The 19,521-nt window shown below is 41.3% G+C and overlaps 1 long non-coding RNA gene across 11 annotated transcripts in view; it reads left to right on the forward strand.

Moving 5' to 3' along the window:
- LOC136018137 (uncharacterized) overlaps positions 1-19,521 on the forward strand; it is a 38,953-nt gene that overhangs the window by 10,874 nt on the left and 8,558 nt on the right. For 10 of the 11 annotated variants that reach the window (XR_010614258.1, XR_010614257.1, XR_010614249.1 and 7 more), the window contains one exon: positions 7,047-7,106. This is a non-coding gene — a long non-coding RNA (uncharacterized LOC136018137). Of the gene's footprint in view, positions 1-7,046; positions 7,107-17,912; positions 18,115-19,521 lie in introns of all 11 variants that reach the window. The other variant, XR_010614256.1, reaches the window with a different exon arrangement.

The following is a 19,521-nucleotide window of genomic DNA, read 5'->3' on the forward strand; positions in this document are numbered from 1 at the left end:
AGAAAAGACTTCTTCTCTTTAACCTGTCTATTTAAGATATTCTTCCACACAGTACTACTAAAAACAGACCATGCAGGGGGCACAGATAAAGAGCTAGTGATTCTTTGATAATCTTCATGATCCTGATGACTATATGAAGGACTAAAACTGGAGTACAGATTGCTCACAGTATTGCAGCAATTTGGGACTTTCTTATTGTTGCTGCATGGAAGGTTTCAGCCAAGTGGAGTCAGTGGTTTTCTGCTCTCCCATTTACTACCATTGTCATGAACACAAAACCACCTTTGTATGTCCCTCTCATCACTGCCATCAAAGTGTTTCAGTTAAAATTTGTAGTCAGCAGTAGCTAGTGACAAAACCCAACAACTTGTCACCATGGCTTGAGAACACCTCTCTTGGCAGGACGCTGTTGTGTTTGCAGCTCTCTAGAGTTCTGCGACACAGCCTGAGACAGAAGGCATCTGGGGGATACTCTTGAAAGCTCTGCATTTTACTTTTTTTTTTTGCTTGGGCAGACTTCTGGGTGTCTGGCCCCTGGTCAGAACAGCAGTAGTAGCTCCAAACTGGCTTCTAGACATTGTAGATGAGTTCCTGGTTACCAGTACAGGTGTTCTGCATAGCATAAAAATGCATGTAGATCACTCATACCAACAGGTAGGGGCTAGGGATTCCTCTTCTCCTAGGGATACCCACTATGCCAGAATGAATGAGTGAATAGGAATGAATCCAATGCTAGGTCAGAAATCCTACACTGTTTCTCACACTGCTCAGGGATTCCTTTCCCCTAAGAGACAACTCAAATGTTTTCTGAGCATTTTGGATCCAAAAGTCAGCCTCAGTGGAATACTGCAGGGTGTAATTTGGTTTGTATCCTTATTCATATTACAACCATAATTTCATCAAAGAAGTTCCCTTGTCTGTTGACAGAAACAGAGTGCCAAAGATTACTCATGGAAGCACAAGAAGAGACATCAGTCTCTTTCCATTCTCATTAAAATCTGCTTCTTGACGCCTTTGGGCTGAGGACTTCCTTTAGAGAACAGGGATGAAATCCTGTGTTACAAACTACATCTCTGTGAAAAGCTTCTTAGTAGGTGCAAAGTTATATCCACAGTGCAATGGCCAGGACTTCCAGCCAAGCATCTGGCACTTTGCTCACTTATTCCTGTTCTATTTTGGACTGATTTAGTAGTGCTTTAATACTTTGTTTAAATGGAGAAAGTTAAATTTAAGCATCTCAGAGGGTCTTTTGTCTTATGAACAATAGCCTTTTCCTATTTCACAGCTGGAAAACTGTCTCTGTTTAATATGTTATCTTTCTTTCTAGAATTCCTTTTGGCTTTTTTGGCCACATTTTTCCTGTTTCATTTTCCCTGCAGGCGATTTTTCTATTTAAAAGAATGTCCTTTCTTCCCACTCACTACACAATTACTCATGACACAGATTTGAATTCATGGTTAGTAGGGAGAGTTTCTTTTCTCAAATTCCAGAACCATCTTCCAAGCTGTACTTTTTTGTCTGCCACAAACCCACTGACACCTCAGACTTGCCCAGAGCTTGTCTCAGCACAGTGTTTGGCTCCCAGCACACGTCTGTCTGTTGCTGATTCTAGAATTGCACAGAGATGTCCAGCTATCATACTTCACCCCGAAATACCTAAATATATTTCAGCACCGCTATGATCCACAACCCCTTTGCTCAGCCACTGTTTTTTATCACAGGTGCTTCAAGTCCTTTGAGCTTCTTTATCAGTTCTATTGATTAAGTTCCTTATTTTTCTTCACAACATTCTCAAGGGCACCCCAGCTTCTGAAAGGGCTTCTAAATGGAGAAACCAAGAGACAGACAACTCCTCCAAACCCAGAGCTAGAGCCTTTTGTGAGAGCTCTGAGGGTTGAGGTTTGTGGTCCTCCTCTTCCAGCCTGCATGTTGCTTGGATTGCTGGCTCAGTTTGCTCCCCACAAGTGCAGGAGCCATGTCCGATACTTGTCCAGCTCAGGGTCAGTGCTGCTAACACTCGGCCTGGTGTCTGTCACTGGGCACACAATTCTTGGTCCCTAAAATCTTGAAGGTGAATAATGAGAAAATCTGCTGCTAGCCCAAGCCTGATCTCTGTTTTAAGGTATATAAACACTTGTGTTTTGTGCATTCAGTCAACGATGACAGCCTGGAGGTAGGCAGAAAGTTCTCCCTGGCAGATTTCTGCATTTTTATGTCTTCCTTGGGATACCTTGCTGTGGTCATGGTCTGAAATGGGAAACTGAAGTGCATTGCTCTTCCTCAGTATAGTCATCCCTCTAGGAATCATGGAATGTAGGAGTTGTTATGGAAGCTGTTCTTTTCTTGAGCTATAGGATAAAAAATATTGTTTTGTGAAATGAATGTGCCTCTTGCCATTGTATCTGTTACCAGTTTCACTGACTAAGTGCTTTGCTCTGGGTCACAGAGCTGTAGTGGCATGGTCAGGAAGGGAGACCAGAATCCATTCGCTTTTCTTCCACTCACTTAGCTTTCCCTTATTGAAAGAGCATGTTTTTTCGGTAATACATCACAAGACATGTCTTTCTCATTTAAAAGGTTGCCTCCATGACATTATTTCTGTGTGCAAGGCTGAGAGAAATATCTCCACCAGCTACTTAAAGCATCCTGTTAATTCTTATTAAGAGTCCACTGTCCCTGGGACTATTGTTTCCAGCATCTCCTCTCTTTAACCAATTTTATCCTCTTGATTATTTACTGAATTCTGGTTTTTGCAAGGACTGCAGATCTCAGCTGTTCTGTCTGAACTTCCTCTTGTAAGTAGTGTTCTTGTAAATAAGGAAGGACTTGTTTGCTAACAGAAATGAGAGGCAAATCAGCTCTTTTGTTTTCTTGGGAAAATCTAACATCACAGCTTATTTATGCCACTCTTCTCACTTTGTTCCTTGAATTGAACTAATCAGGAAGAATATAAGGGAGATGGGTATCAGTAATAGATGGACAACTCTCTTTCTGTGTGATCCTTTCTAAAATGCAACTTCTCATGCATCAGAATATGTAAATATTTTCCCCTGCAGGAGGACATACTGTATTTTAGTGAGAGGTGAAATTCCTGCTTCTCCTCATATTGATTTTAATAACATCAGAATGCCAGAGTGGGCATAGCCACTGTGATCTTTATATAGTCCCTATTATTAGACCAATAGTATAGTTTTACAAGGCAGGCAAGCTTTCAGGAATACAGACCTTTCTTAATGCTGAGGAGAGGCATTTGTGTCTGAAAGTTTGTTTCTCAGGACTAAAAAAGAACTTGCGATGCCCCAGAATTGTCAGCTTTTTGCATGACAGAAGTGACTATAATAAATGGTGTATTTTATTAAATATTAATAATTTCTGGGGGCAGGGTTCCAAACGACTTGTATCTACCTAGTCCTCAAAATTTGTTTGCTAAGTGGACCTAGATAGTGTTTAGTGGGTTTAATGACGCACGAACTCAGTTTGGAAGTGCAGCTGCTGTAGTCACAGCCAGCACTAGCGTACGTGAGCCCCTTTGTGGCTGACATGCCCAGCAAGAGGAGCTTCACATAGCCAGCAGCACAGCATGTCACAGCCCAGGTGGCCTGTTGTGATTCATCAAAAACCAAAACTGTTGAGGACTAATAGCACTTTTTTTTCCATTCATTTTCAGTCATTGGTTATATACAGTCCAGGAGGGGAAATGAAGGCAACTCCTGTCCTGCGCTCTCTGTTTCTTCCAGCACTGAGCCCCAGCTGTAGTGCTTCTGCTGTTGCCTACTGCAAGCACCTGTGGTGGGAAATACTCGTGTCTGATGTGAGCTCTGAGGCCTTTTGGGGGTAGTTGCTAGTTAAAGCCAGGTAAATGAACTGGCCTAGAGAATGGGCTTGAAATCATGAGGAGCCCTGCTGGCTAATAGAATCATAGAATAGTTAGGGTTGGAAAGGACCTCAAGATCATCCAGTTCCAACCCCCCTGCCATGGGCAGGGACACCTCACACTAAACCATCCCACCCAAGGCTTCATCCAACCTGGCCTTGAGCACTGCCAGGGATGGAGCACTCACAACCCCCCTGGGCAACCCATTCCAGTGCCTCACCACCCTAACAGGAAAGAATTTCCTCCTTATATCCAATCTAAACTTCCCCTGTTTCAGTTTTAACCCGTTACCCCTTGTCCTGTCACTACAGTCCCTGACGAAGAGTCCCTCCCCAGCATCCCTATATATAATGCTGAACATCACTTGAAACATGACCTGAAAATGGTGATGAACAACAGTAAAGGGTCTCTTTTGAAGACTGTAACTTCCAGTTGACACTATCTTTCTCAAAAATTCCAGAAAAGGCAAAGCGTTCTTCTCTAACTGTAAGCCCCAGAGTTCTGTAGTTTTGCAAACACAGACTTGTTGAAGCTTAATCTTTTGAATTTGTTTAAACTAATAGAAAATCTCTTGAGGAAACTTAATGTAGGAAGAGATTAAGTCTTCTGTTTTAAATAATGAATAGGATGAGTATTGAATGAGATGAGAACATTAGTTTCTGTGCGGGGAAGCTCTTAATAGAATTACTGAGTAAATTCCACGTGGAATGCACACAGCTCCCGTCACCAGTTTAAATCCATAAAGGCCAGGGAAGGCTATTAAATTAGAGGGAAGGGGAAGTATCCCACATAGCATTAAAACTGTTGCCAAAAGTATAACATGTTGCTGAATTGTTTTATAGTTTCCTGAGGAAGCAAAGACAAAGCATTATGACAATAATCCCACATACTGGTTTACTGACAGACTTTTCAATATTAAACAGCATATTATGGAGCCAGAACTTGACAGACTTAATTGTATACTTAAGAGTCAGTCTAACTCACAGTTTGTTCCTTCTGGGATGGTGGCAGTTTGAAATTAAAGATCTCAATGGATTCGCAGTAATGTTTCTTTGTTTTGTCATTATCTCTGCAGTGTTTATGCAGGGTCATTTCTAGAGCTTTCTAGTCAGGAGAGCCCTGCAATTTGGGAATAAAGTGGCCATCTTCAGAGAGATTACCACTGTGCCCTGTCTCTTGTTTCAGGCACGGTCCAGGGTTTTTCAAACCAAATATTGTCATTTAATGAAACAGGCAAGACCCTGTGCCTGCAGGCACCAAAACACCCCAGCTGCTCAGCCTGTTGTTATTTCCCAGCTATTGACAGCACTCAGGACATTCTTGTTCACTTCCAACAGGGAATTAGTCATTGGACAAAGCAAATTTACAGCTTGATATACCTTGCAAAAATACTGGTTTTAAGCTGGGGCAAGTTTCATGATGTAGCAAGAAGATATTCAGGGAAATTTGATTTGGTATGATAGAAATGGTGGTCATCCAGCTTCCTTTTAAGAAGTGAGTCTGATTCATGCTGTCATGTACCTTGCAAAGTCAGTTGGAGGTTTGTAAATAAGAAGTCACTACTTCCCATAGCAATTAAAGGGATAACATGATAATTTGTTTCCTCTATGCTGTTTCTTTGCACTTGCTGCTAACACATCCTCATTATGATAGACAAGCCATAACTGGGTGTGAAAGGGAACAAACTTGTGAGTGAGAGAAGAGCTGATAAGAGATTTAGTTTTTGGTGCATTTGAAAATGCTGCTTTGGAATTTGAAGTCACCAGTCCTCACCTTTCAGCTAGTTCTCTTGTCAGGTTTATTGGGAGCAACCAGCATAGAGCATGTTTGAAACTCCCACCTGCCGGTCCCTGCTTGTTCAGAAGTCAAAGGTACAAGGCTCAGAAGCTCCTGAAAGCTTGACATACATAGTTGTCCTGGGTTTACCAGGAGCCGTTTTGCTCCTTCTTAGTAACTGGTGCAAGCTCTGTGTTTTGACTTCCAGCGTGGGCAGAGAGCTGATAACACCGATTGTTTTTAATTGTTGCTAAGTAATGTTTATTCTGGCCAAGGACTCTGTGAGCCTCATGCTCTGCTGGGGACGAGGGGAGGCCGGGAGGAAGCAGGGACAGGACACCTGACCCAAACTAGCCAGAGGTATTCCATACCACAGCACGTCATGCCCAGGGAGGTAACTGGGAGTTACCCGGAAGGGCACACTCTCTCTTCGGGGGGGGTCAAACTCATTCGGTGGTGGTATCGTATTCTCTTGTTATTTTCTCTTATCACTATTATCATTGGTGGTAGCAGCAGTGATTTGTGTTATACCTTAGTTACTGGGCTGTTCTTATCTCAACCCGTGGGAGTTACATTCTCTTGATTCTCCTCCCCATCCCTCCGGGAGCGGGGAGGGTCGGGGTGGGGGTGAGTGGACAACCTGTGTGGATCAGTTTAATCCACTACAATAGTGCCTGCACAACGGTCAGAGACCACTGTGGGAGCACAAATAAGATGGAGTAAAAGCAGCGTGAGAAGTTCCAGAACTGGCCCCTGTGGCTGGCTGTAGAATATTTTCTTAAAATTCAGACGTTTCTATTGCAGCTTTTAAAATGTAAGAATTTTATTTCTTATTGTTGCTTTCAGTTGCTGTAAAAGACAGCTGTTCATCTGTATAAATTATTCAGTAAAGTGACCTCAAGCCTTGCTTTAAGGATGCAGTGCAAATGTGATTTGCCTTCAAGTTGTCTGTCTTGGTCTGAAAAGAGAAGGGAACTGTGGCCAGTGGCAGGACCATGCCAGCAAGGCAACTGCATCAGTGCCTAGATATACACAGCAGCCAAGAGCAGCTGTTCTTAGTGGGGGTTCCACCTGCAACCAGATGTAGAGAGGAATTCTGAATAGGGATCTGGTGTTACTAACAAAGTTAATCTCAGGTGCCAGTCATATCAGCTTCTCTGGTTGAAACAGGTAACATTTACTTCCAAGTGTTCACATCTGTTATTTCTCTGTACCTGTGACTATGCATGTGCACTTTGTGTGTGCTTTTTACTAATGAACTGTTCCTGACATTTTCATGTGGCTTTATTGTTCTTAGTGGTTACTAAGTTATTTGGTCAGCTTGTTTTATGAGGAGTTAAAATTGCTTACCCTGTGGTATTCTTCCTGCAGTAAGATTAGTCATTTTATCTTTTAGGCTACCAGCTTTTAAAAAGTCCTGCAGCACATCAATGGTCAAGGTCAGAATCCCATTATGGTAAGTACTATAAAGAAATAGAACTGAAACTGTCCATCCCAAGAGAGTTAGCATGAAATGCAGTTATGTACATACATCTATATATGTGTATATACATACACCTTCATAGACCTACACCTACCAAACATATGTATATACACATGTGGGTGTATGAACTGATTGAGCAAGTGAGAGGATGCAGTAATTATGTCAGTTGTGTTGAACATAAATATGTTATTTCAAGAGCTTTGGTAGCTGTAGATCATCACCAAGCTCATCAGGCCTAGGTTACAGTGGATTTGTAAGCTTCGATGCAGTGTTTCAAAGGGAGTTGGAAGAAAGAAGACTCATTTTAGCCTGGCAAGTATTTCTTCCCCTGTGTAAGGACAAACTTATAAGAAAGCTGGTCACTTGGCATTACCAGCAGGATGAAAACAACTGGGGTTTTTGCTCTTCTGATCCCACCATGGACCATTTATGGGAAGGTCTTAGCAAACAGTACTGATACAGTCTACAGTTCCTGGTGCTGTCTGTTAATCCCACTGTCTCTGCAAAGCGTGTAGCAAAGGGAATAGTTAGGGCCTTTTTATTTCTTTCACTTGCACTCATCACTAATGGCACCAGTGAATGTGGAATCTGTTACTTAAAATCCAAGCTTTCACTGTATCAAAGGTATGGATTAGTGGCTAGAAAGCAACTAGGAAATTCTACAATTTGTACTTGGTTAATCATGGAAGCCACCAGATATCTCATGCAGTGCTGAAATGTGCACATTATGTAGCGCACAGTAGATCAGCAAGTCTCTTCTTTGGAGGGTTGAGTGAATTACCTGGTTAATGAGGGAACTTCAGAGTCCTCAGTTTAGAACTGTTCCCCTGCCCATCATACATAGTCATTTTCACGAAGCTTGATACACAACAGAGACTTTAGGGGGAGGAAGACGATCACCACAACCAGTCGTTCAAGTAAGATGATTTTCCTGTTATGCTACTAGCTACATAATGACAAAGACCTTTATGTTATTTGCATCTTTATAACTTTCATAGTCATTGTAATAATTATAGACTTCTCCACTGGTGCTTAAGGGTTCATTTAAAGGAAACAACACTGAGAATCATGCCCATTTGGGGGCAGAGATTATAATTAAAGCTGTTTGATAGGCCAGATATTGGGTATCATGCTTTATGGGACGGTAAAGACATGTACATGTCTGGTGAGGTATATGCTGAGACCAGGAGTAGTACTGGCTTTTAGAAGGGTTCTGTGATCTTCTCATGGCTTCTTCACATCTGCCCAGCTGGCACACTGTGCATCCCAAGGGAAGCTGAGTGAATGAGCATGTAGCACTGGAGTAAAAGTTTCTTGAGTCATTTGATATCTGCTTCTGCTGAGAAGACTGTGAGGCAGAAAGTCTCTGTGCTTCTCAACTCTTCTGTCACTCCATTCCCTGTGGGCCTTTTCAGCAGAGCCTGAATATGAACAAAGATACATTTTAAAGCAGTTAGAGAATGGTTTGCAAATGCAAACTGCAGCAGCTGGTGTATTTTTATAAGCACCAAGCTGAGAGGCCACATGGTCGTTTCGTTAGAATGGAGTCTGAGAATTGGGACAACTGTATTCTATTTCTGTCTCTCCCAGTGAATTGCTCTGTGTCTTTTAATGGTGCATTAACGCAGAATTCCAACTGTAAAGGGAGACTTTTCATACATGGTATCTGAAATTAGGTGGACCCTTGAATACTTGAGGTTTGTGTTCCCTATCCACAAATAAGTGGTAGTAATATACTGCAGTGACTTTATATGCTGTGACGTGCTTTGAAAGTCTCAGATCGTGACAAAAGAAGTCAAAAGTGTTGTTAATAGTTGGGTTGGAGTTTTTTTAGGAAGCAGGTGGAATTCACCAAGCCCAGTGGGCCTGGTGTGCAAATTTAAGTCAAGAAAATGGTAAGTAGAAAAGTTGTGTTTGATTGGACTGCAGTGAAGCTTTCGTGTGGCTGTAGTATGAACACTTTTCTTGGCCCACAAAGGATGATGTTATTGCCTATCCTGTTAAATGAGCAATTTCACATGATTCTTTCTACAAACCAATAATAAGCAGTTTTCTCCTCCAGATGGCTTTATTTCCTCATCTATAGCTGTTTAAACCATGACACCAGATTTGAAACATTCTGTGTTGGCACCTATATGGTATGATGGAATTTTTGAATGCATTCCTGGAATGGCTAGTGATGGTCTTCATATCCTTGAACGCAGAGATAGGTATAATGCATTGGTGATTTTCAACTTGTGGTACAAGACAATGCAGGGTTTAGAACAACTTCAAAGGGAAAAGTCATTAATGGAAGCAATCCCTTTGTTAAATTTGCTCGGTGAGGATCTGTAGGTCACCTAGAAGATGCTTGGAGATATAGAAACTGTTACAAAAGAAGTAAAGCAACTACAAAAAGTAAAAAATATTCTTAGAAGTTTTTTAGACCTTCATTTCCATGGCTGATTCGCAGGCATCATGGGAGATGTGGAGTCAAACCTTTCATAGCCCTACATCTTTGTAGCTATTATTAAAAAATGTGAGCCACCATTTTGGCATTTAAAATGGCTTATCAAGAACAACATGCTGATAGAATTTTCAAAATACTTTCTGGAAAATCTCAGCAGTAACCTGTAATTCTTTCTGAGCCTCCACAGCTCATGTTGAATGAGCAAAGCTCAAGTCTTATTGCACGGAGAAATGATGGAAATGCCAAGGATTGCCTGATAAACAGATAGTGCCATTGATCACCAGCCGTACTTTATAAACACAGTACCTTTGTCATTTGAATAACAAATGATCTCTAAGCCAACACCACAGTAAATCTTATTGACCTTTTACAACTACTTGTGCTTTATTGAAAAACAGTAACTCCATCTTCATTAGAATCACTTTCAGTTCTGTATGATGCCAGGTACTGAGCAAAGTAGTTGTATACATACATACTTGCATAGGAAGGAAGAAGGCATATAGCACTTTACTTGAAGGTACATAGATAGCACTGGTCAGTACAGCCTGTTAAGGAGGAACCCAGAAACAGTGCTAAACTGATACCAAGTTAACGATACCCACATCCATGAGTGTGTTGCATAGTTCAGCTGGAACTGGGTTATATTAAGCATCTCTCATCTCCAGCAGAAATTTGCTTCTATCAGTGATGGGAACCTCTGAGGTAAACCAGTATCTGATCATACAGTAAATCATAGCAGACTTAAATTGCAAAGTTATTAAGTCTTACTCTCTGGTAGGTGCAGACCACTTAATGACAAGGTCAGTGATGGATTGTAGTAGAGAGTTTGGGGACCTCACAAGGTAAACCAGCATCTGATCACACAATAAATCATGGCTTATTTGGGCTTCCTGCTTCAGAATTGTGACTACATGGTGTTAATTGTTTGGACCTTCCTAGTATAATACTTTAGCAATGTGCAGGACTACAACAGCTTTGTTACCACTAATTTCTATTGTTCAGAGTTTGCAACTGCCTAGCAAATTGACAACATAAAAAGTTAAAAACAGATTAATGACCACGAATTGAATTTTCAAAGGTCTGTCTTTCCCATCTAGATATAGACGAAGTAGCCAGGTTTGCTGAGGTACTCATTGTCTTGGCACTTTTGTCTTTTGAAGATCTGACAATGTATGTAAGTGTCAGCCTCTAGGTGCCAGGTATGTCTGAACACTGGTCCCCTCTTTCTGGGTGTGAGAGTGGAAACAGAGTCCTATTACAGTATGTGAATCAGCTTCAGCCCTTGAGGAAGTACAGAACTAGAGTAAGTCCATGATTTTATCAGAGTTTAGGTGCTATCTTCATGAAACTCAAGTGAAAAGATCAAGTTAAATGAGTGATGTTGTATTATCTTGTTTGATATCGCTAGAGGTTGATAAAGGTCTTTGGTTATTTAATGTTTTTCTGCTTCAGAAAACACGTTAATGTTCTTGATCACATCCGTGCTTCAAAGACACTGAGATAAACAAATGACTCATGAAGCTACTGCCTATTATTTTTTCTGCAATACAGGAGCTAAAAAATGAAGTTGACATTTAGTCTGAAAAGAAAGTTTTGTTATAATGGTGCTCATAAACTAACAGTTTTGAGAAGTTTTGAAGATTCTGGAAGAAGTTTCCTCATAAAGAAATCTCATTGAAGCATGTACAGTGGATGCTACAGCAGTTGGTAAATCTTCTATTTTAAATTGGCACCAGCAATGTTTGATAGCCCAGCAGAACCAAATTTCACCCTATCAAAATTCCCTTGATTTCAGGTTCAAGACTGAATCAGGGTTGGAGTTGAGGCAATAATTTCAGCGGAGTTGTAGTATGGATGAATTTACCTAATTTAAAAAAAAAATGAAGATAAAAGATTAAATAGGGTGATACTCGAAGATCAGGGGGGTTGGTTTGGGTGTTTTGGTTTGGTTTTTGCTTATGACTAGGAAATAGTCTATTAATATTTTCTGGGCCAGTTGAGTAAATTTTCTATCTGGTTGACAACAGCCACTCCTCTTTTCAGTGGCATTTCTTTCCAGAATCTGGCCACCAGGTCACAGTCATCAGGCAAGACCATTCAGCAGGTGTTAAAAACTGATTATTAGGTTCATCCAAATAGTAATAATTCAATTTGAATAAAACTGTGAGAAATTAATAAGATACAAAATAAAATGGCAATCAAATGTGAATTCAACCAGCCTTACCACTTAAAACATGTTTTACAGATTACTGCTAAAAGGACACTCTTCATGAGTGTGTGCAGTGTCACACAGATCTTCTTACCAAGCAAAGGGATTCAGCAATCCTGGACATTTCGCTGTAGCACTGCTCCTGCCTGGCAGGGCAGTCAGATTGCATCTCTGTTCACACAGGCTCAACCTGAGACTTGTGAATGTGTATTTAATATTTAATCACAGAGCACTTATCACAGCTACCTCTTTAAAAGAACTACCAAAATAAATGTACTTAGCATTGTTTTGGGAATACTAAGACAATTTGCTATAATTTACAGTTTATAATTTCAAATTATCAAAATATTTGCCAAATATGTCACTGTACATGGAAGCTAAGGATTAATATTTGGTTCATTCCCTCAAGAGTAAATGACCCTTTTACTTGCATTACTGTAGACCAGCCTTGCAGTTTCTGCTCTGCAGTGATACTTAGACAAACATCCAGGAGTAGGAATCTGCATGGACAGCCCATCTGTGTGCTGTACACCAGCCTCCAGTCAGAGGGATCAGCACAGCTGCATGAAAGCATCAGCCTTATTCCTGTGCTGCCTGTCTCAAGGAACGGGGGATGTGAGCAGCATAGCAGTGTGTTTATAAAATGCTTGCTGTTGGTGGAAGACAGCTCTTAACACTTCTGTCCTGTTCTAATGGATAGCACACTATGACCATCTTAATGTTCACTCGTTTCAGGACCTAATTACTTCTGCATAATATATTCATTTGAGGATTGAATTTGCTTTTAGATTCCAGTGATGGGAGCAGCATTTCTGAAGTCACCTTCCAGAGACACTTAGGTTTCAACCTTCCCAAATGTTGGCATAATAATGGTTTTCTGCCCATAAAGATGGAAGGGGCTTTTACAGGTCTCTGCAGCTAATCTATGGAGCTATTGTGAAATGTCCATACATGAGGATATTCTCTAAAGTGATTATTCTCCAGGGTCATTGCAGATGCTTCTAACCAAGCAAAGTGACTGGGCCTGCACTTCTTCATCTCAATTCAGTGGCAATTCTCCTGGTTCTCAGAAAGCAATTTTAGGCTTGACTTCTTCCAACTCTTATTTTTTATTCCAGCAATGTTGACACAAGCCCTGCAGCCTGTCTAGCAGCAGGGACAAAGCAAAAATAACAAGCACTTTCTGCTTTTAAATTCAGAGACTCATACATCCAACTAAGGAAAAACAATCAATGACTATTTAGGTGTTTCTGCCTGAACAAGATGTCTTTAAATTAAGTCTTGCTGCTTCTCATACGAGACTTGAAAATAAGAACACTCTGACTTCCTAATTTAGCCACTAAACAGCAAGGAAGGAAGTTTTATTGGGTTGTTTGGCCAGGTGGCAGGCCTTTTATTTCCACCAGGGTTCTTTGTCAGGGAAGTGTTTTTCCTTAGGGTATCTGTCACAGTGAACAACCTACCTTCAGGGAGCGTAGGGACTGAGGAGAAAATGAAAATACTCAATTTATGACCTTGTAATTAAGCAGCAGTTAATGATAATTCTCAGATTACTATCTTGGTTCAAGGAACTCATTAGTTTTACGACTAATTGCTGGTGCAAGGGACAGAGCAGAGTCACACAGCTGGCGGCATAGGGAGGGTAGAATTGGGGCAGCCTGGTTTTAGACCAGCATCACTGGGTCACTATTAAGCATAGTCAGATCTAATTGCAAGTAATCGCAGAAAAATATAGTCTCATTCCTCTTTTTTCCTACCCATGCCATATTCTTGCTTGCATAAATTGTAGGGATTGCCCCAGTGGATCTAACTCAGCATACTGATCAGATAGATCAAGAAGTGTCAGAACTTCTTGGTACAGGGTTAGACATTCCTAGGACAAAGACTGAAATATTTACTCTGCCTTCATCCTGATGTGGTAAGACCTGCTTCTTGGTTCCAGTAATTCTAGGATTCAACAAATTGTGTTGTTGATCTTTGCTTATGTTGACAAGGGTCGGGGCTACTGTAACCTGCTTATTTAGAAAAGAAAGATCCCAAACATTTATTTACCACTTTCCAGAGAGAATTCCAGGGCCTCTGGGGCCACCCTGTGACATTGCTCTTCATGGGATCCTTCCAGGTAGAATTGGAACACAACTCAGTTAGGTTTAACTATGACAAGGTAGTGGAGCGTGTAGTAAATATTATTGTTTCATTAGCAGCTCTGCATTTAATTTAGATAGGAATTTCTGCCCAAATGAGAAACCGTTGCACTTGTTAACGATAGCACCACTCCATGGAATAACTGTACCCAACACCAGACACTGACTGTGTGGATGAGCCCTGCAGAGTGCTCAGCCCCTGAGGCGGAGGGGAAGGTAGAATGAAACAGATGCATTGGGAGCACATCTCAGCCAGCCTTCAGGTGTTTGTTGGCAGCAGGAAGTATCTTTTCTGATTCTCTTTGGCATGGGTCACATCACCTGCAGGCAGTTTGTAGCCAGACTTCTGCCTGCTCTCTCTTGCTCCTCATCTGCAGACAAAGTGATGACCAAGCAAGGCCAGTGACTGTTGGGCCAGAACTGTGTATTGGAAGGAGACAGTTACCTTTCAAACTGGAGTGCCTTTGCTTTTTCTGTATTAAGTTCAGTCTGGGAGCTGCCTCTTCTGAGCTGATAAACTCCCTCTTGAAGCTGTTGTATCAGGCATCTGAAAATGTCACACCAATTGCCAAGTGCTGTTTTATTTAAAAATCTTTGTTTTATCAGAAGAAACTCTTTAAGTTTTCTTCATGCACTGCTTTTTCTACTTTGATAACAACACCCCATTTGCAATTGTAGGGTGTTTCAAACAAAGAATTTCAGAGAGCAGAAAGATTGTCACACATCTTACAGAATCGTGGACACAGAAATGAAAATGTCAGCTTTGCAGTAACTTTGTTGTGTGAAATCCACCCCTAGGGAATAAACCAGTACTTTCCACTTTCTTCTCTGGTGGATCAAATGCCTGTTTCTTTTAGGTTTTAATTAAAAGTTCCTTTATTAATCAAGCTGTTACTGTGTTGTGCTGTTGATAATTGTTGAGCAGAGGATGGCAGGCATAGGAATTCGCTTGTGTGTAGGGAGATTACAGAACAATTTGTAGGGGTGCCACTGGCAATCTCAGCAGCTCACAGCACAGTTTGCCATACAGTACTGTCTTAGACCAGTGGTCCATCAAATCCAGTCCCTTGCTTCTAGCATTGCACAAGATGTGTGGTGTACTTTACTCTGCTCAAAACCATTAACACTCTTCAACAAAAATGTCTTAGAAGAGAGAAATTAAAACAGCCATAGTGGCAATACATGACAACGCCTGTTTCTTTCCCACTCAAATGGAATTCTGTAGGCAACAGACTTAGTAAAAACTTCTCTTCATCCCAATGGCTATCCTCCTACCCTTTGGCTTCCTTTGGACATCTGTTGAAACAGATGTCTCCTGGACAATAACCAGCCAGATACATGGACTGTGGTCCCAAAGACTGAGAATATTTAAAAGGTGAACATGTGAATATCCTGGCAGTAGGCTTCTTTCTTCCACTTTTATCCTAATAGTGATAGTAGTTGTAGTGAAATAATGCAGGGGTAGAAGTGACTTCTTAACAGGAATGGAAGATATGAGTTGGGCTTTATATACCAAGGTCTTACTGTTGTAATACTTGTATACTCATGCAGTGAGAGAGGAAATGGTGAAACTATACGTTATCCACTTACATTGTGTGGCTCACATTTTCAGCAGGGCTTCATCAATCTTTTTTTTTTGCTTGGGTGTCTCATTACAGCTACTGGTTCTGAACTGAAATAAACCATATGCACTAGTAGTAGTAATTAAAGGCGTTAAAAAAAATACCTCTTGGACCTCTTACTCATTTGAGCCACAAAAAAGTTGCTGCCAAATTGCTCTCATAAATATCGAAAACTTATATCTGGTATGGAAATAAGAGCCCGAGTGATTAAGAATTGATTTGCAAAGCAAGGATTACAAACTTGTTTGTTTTCTCACACCTGCTCTCCACTTCAGCAGCACAATGAAGCAAGACGTATCCAATGCACCTTTTCCTAATTGGATAATGCACTCAAGGGAGTATGATCAACTGAGGCTTTTAGGATCACACCATCATTTGCCCAATTATACCTAATGACAACACACTGTTCCTGCAAAATGCGTCTTTCTTCCTTGATAGGTTACATTTCCTTTCAGCTTTTTGCCTATTGATGCAGCAGTACCTCATGCAGAACAAACTTCTCTACTGGCAAGTCTTGCTTAATGAGATCAGAAGAATCTTTTGTGTCATTTTCTTAATGTCTGACCAAGTCAGTGAGGAAAAAAGCTTGTTGTATGAGGCATGAAAAATTTTAGCTTGCTTTGTAAAACAAAGCAATAAAGAGAATGGCTTGGGCTATACCGATAATTTATGTTCTGTGTTAACTATTTCTTTGTGTACTTGCTGCTTTGATTTCATAAAGCATCTTCAATTATGTGAAGAAGGTGCCTGCACTACATAGCACTTGGAGTAAATGATAGTTTTACTCTGGGACTCCAAGTAGGTGTGTGTATATATATATATATATATATATAAAATGACATGCTTACTGAGCAAAGCTGCAGCATCATGAGGCTTGAGGCATATTTACTGCACTCTTTGATTTGTGGAGGTGAAGGGGCTTGAAGAAACCTGATGAAATTATGTATCCCCAAATAAAATGTTTTTGTGTCTGTCCTCTGAGCATTCATGACTAGGACTGCAGGCCGATGGGAATAGGCGAGTTTGGATTCTGATCATTCTCACAAATTGTCTCCTAGTTGTTTTTACTAGTTGTAAGTTGCAACAGAGGAAATAAGTTTTTCAACATGCAGAACCATTGTGTAATGTCATAGTTGCTAACGGGAGCTCACTCCCATCGTTCAGCACTTCCTAGTTGAGTCAGCCTCAGCGCACTGCTCTGGTCTCCAGACCCTTATCTAAGTGAAAAAAAATGCATCCTTGCCCTTTCCAAAAGTAACCCTGATCCATGGCCAACCCAAACCGCCATGTAGTTCCACTGCCAAGGGAATAGTTTCAGTATCGGCCAATACATTACTTCTGGTTTCAAAAGCCTGCCATGGAACATGAGCCTATGTCACCCATGTGTTGGTCTTCTGTCCCTTTTCCCAACTCTCCCCATGGGATAACTGGAGCTCGTTCTACTGACTTGAGGGATTTTATTAGGTCTCTTTAATTAGATGAACTTCAAGAGTGAACAACACATCCAGCCAGTAGGTCTTGCAGTCAGATAGTTATTTCTCAGGGCCTGTACTGGTGTAGCTGAGATCAGCATCTGGCCTAGTAGGACTAAGAGCTGCCCAGAATGAGCATTGGTAGGAGCTGAGTTTGGAGGAGTGACAAGCAGTTCTGGCTGTGCCATGCATATATTAGTTCCTGACTGCTTCGCCTCAAACAGCCAGCATGCATGCCGCTTTATCAGGCTTTGAATGTACTCTGCAGTGTAGGCTGGCACGTGCAAATGTCTTGCAAGCCTTGCTCAAGATCCTGTAGGAGCTCATTGACAGAGTGGATTAATGTCAGACAGCAGTTACCTTCAGTTGGAACCTCTCTTTGCTACTTAGATACTGAGCTGATAGAAGGAAACATTCTTAAATGGAAGAAGAGTTGTTTTATGTAATGACACTTCACACACACACCCAGCACAAGCAGAAATTACGGATTTTATTGCTGCTTTCGGCTTGTATCTGTGTTCGCATTTCCTCATTTCTTATTACATACACTGATCTAGAACAAAAGGTCTGACGAACCTAGATTTCTCAATATGTCCCATAAAATAGGTAATCTTACACTACTCAATTTAGTCTTCAAAATTTACAACCTTGTCATTATTGTCCTTCCTTCCAGCATTTCGCCTGAAGTGCTCCATGTACCGTGGGCTGCTTCTTGTGAGAACATTCAAAATGATCTCATAAAGGTTCTTAGCAGTAAATAGAGCTGGGGAAGTATACATGGGCTTTGTACTTCCTTTGTGAATCCTGAAAGCACTGAGTGTCTGAGAAACACAGCCGACTACACTGTGATCACCTGCTTGAAACAATTTTGTCTCCTCCACAGACTTGATTTTCTGCATACATCCTCAGAATGATGGCAAACCCTGCAAGTTTTACTTACATTGAAAAATGGAAGAAACATGTTTTTTCTTTCCCAGTGTATGAGAACTGGAAGTTTAGCACTCATTGTTACAGAAAGAAACTCATTATGCCACTGAATCATTCCTCCCAAGCTGGCTGCCTGAGTATTGATCCCTTGTTCCTGAGTAAGTAAACCCTGTGGTTGATCGTAATTATTCTGGAACATCTTATTCCAGTGACTGGATCAATAATGTTTTCCATGGCCTTCTGCTGTGTGTTCCTGTCATGCCTTGGCACCTCCGCATCACCTGCTGTTCATCAGGAGACCAATGGAGTAATTTGCTGTGATGGTGGGAATGCCATCAGCCACTTCACACTCATTTAGGTCTCAGCCAGGCCACAAGGTGAAGTGTTGGGTGTACAGCGTCTGTAATTAGAATTTGGGTGTCAACTGATACCAAAACAGCTGTTGTTCTAAATATATTTCTCCTCCATATGTACATATTTCTGATGGCATTCATCAGTTTTCTTATTAAGGTGTCTGGGCTGTGGCAGACAAGGTGTCAGCAGCACCTCTTTATAGGTAATTTCCTGCCTGCTCTCCAGTCTGCCCAGGTACTCAAGAGCGGACTTCAGGAAACAGGTCTCTTGCATGATAGTCCTGCCTGGAAAGAGCTAGCACTTGGAATTACAGCACACTCGTTAAGCTCTGACCCATTTCTGTGAAATAAACCAGCAAGGGCAGAAATCTGTGTTTCTCTGCCTCCAAAATGAACCGTTATGGCAATCTCCTGTTGCTCTGTGATCATCCTGCTAGAGATCAAGTCTATTTGGTGCATGCAGCTCTTCCCAGGAACAGTGACAAGACTAGGTAGGAGTCAGCCAACTGTGGAAGACTGACAAAGCCTGCCATAAAGCCATAGACAGCCTCTGCAGATGTCTCTTGCTTTCCCTTGGTGGTGGTGGTGGTGGTGGGGGTGGATTCATGTAGGACTTGGGTATGTCAGGTTTTGGTCAGGTGCTCCCTCAGTGACACAATCCGACAACCCCTTTCCTACTGCTGCTTTCTGAGTGTTTTCTCTTGAATTCAGTAAAGGCAAACTGTGTTCTTTAGCAGCTCCATAATGATGTTGGGCCCTACAGGATATATTTCATATCTGACCCAGGAGGCATTTTTGTCTTTCTAATGTTGACACAAAAATACTTGAATACTTTATCTTTTCCAAAGTGTCAGCCACATCTGCTGTGGGCCCTGGGATAAATATAAACAAAACTACAAGGAGTTCTCTTCGCTGTATTATGAATGAGCAGTTTCTTAAGGTATACTTTAAAAAAGTTGCAAGTAGATCTGTATTACATGACTTAACCTGTGAGTCAAGAATTGTGCTTGATCCAGCACACTGATCCCATCCTCTGTTCTTACGATGTTATTTTACCAGTTACAGCACTGGTTACCGAATTGGAGTATGTCAAAGGTAATAGGACCCTGTTAAGTGTTCTAAAACTTGGTGCATCCCTAAAACTTGGTGCCGTAAACTGAGTGAGGCTGAAAATGGGGTGGACAGCTTTTAAAAAGAGGGTTCTGAGGACGT

The sequence above is a fragment of the Lathamus discolor genome, chromosome 7, assembly GCF_037157495.1.
Source record: "Lathamus discolor isolate bLatDis1 chromosome 7, bLatDis1.hap1, whole genome shotgun sequence".
Lineage (NCBI taxonomy): Eukaryota > Metazoa > Chordata > Aves > Psittaciformes > Psittacidae > Lathamus > Lathamus discolor.